Below are 845 nucleotides of genomic sequence, written 5' to 3' on the forward strand. Positions count from 1 at the left end.
CTCTCTCGGGGTAAAAAGAGTCGATGTGTATTGTGTATAAAGGTTCTGCTGCGAGAAGTCTCGTTTTGCCGTGTGTTTCGGTAACGACGATCCTCCGAAACGTACATCTCATTCGTAAGAGAGGAAGAAAACAATCTCCCTGGGGCCAGTCGGTAATATACCGACATACGACGTGTCGTGCACATCCGTCTCACGCACGGTATACAAAATATGAATAAAACGTGTGTAGTCTCTCTCTCTCGACTTCTTAATATTTTCTTTCACCTCTGACGCATCATTTCAGGTGACGTCGGGAGCGCGGGAAAAAAAATTTTTCTAAACACACGAAACCGTTCATCTCACGAACAGCCGAAAAAGTTGTCGCTCAGATCCATATCGCAGTGGAGCGGTATCCGCGGGCGGTCGTAATTGAACGACGCACGACGCCGCGAACACTCACGCGAGTCCATACAAACGATTCCGATCGTTTTGCAACAACTAGAACGTACACTGTCCGTGAAATTCACAGAATTTTCGCGTGTCCGCGACAAACGCCGACGAGACACCCATCGTTCGCTCGTACGTAGCATCCTTCTCTTAACCCGACTCAGAGACGTTCTTTGCGCCCTTCGGTAAAAAAACGTTCGATCCGAAGAGGTGAACGACGGCGGGGATTTGACAGAGCTACGCAAGCAGTGTATGGTACGTAAACGACCCTCAGCCAGGCGTGGTCCAGGAATTGTATCCGTGGACCGCAATGTGCGTTCGAAATGTCGATGTTCATGTGTCCTGCAGTTCACACGTTGACGCGCAATTAGCTGCGTTCTTCATCGACCCACGAGCCAAGTGATCCACCGTTCAGGGTA

At 49.8% G+C, this 845-nt stretch overlaps 1 non-coding gene across 1 annotated transcript; it reads right to left on the bottom strand.

The window, feature by feature from the left end:
* Nucleotides 1-690: 690 nt before the first annotated feature.
* Nucleotides 691-845, bottom strand: LOC143176654 (5.8S ribosomal RNA). Its single transcript, XR_013001176.1, has one exon. It is a non-coding gene; the product is annotated as a 5.8S ribosomal RNA (ribosomal RNA).

This window comes from Nomia melanderi, unplaced genomic scaffold, assembly GCF_051020985.1.
Source record: "Nomia melanderi isolate GNS246 unplaced genomic scaffold, iyNomMela1 scaffold0701, whole genome shotgun sequence".
Lineage (NCBI taxonomy): Eukaryota > Metazoa > Arthropoda > Insecta > Hymenoptera > Halictidae > Nomia > Nomia melanderi.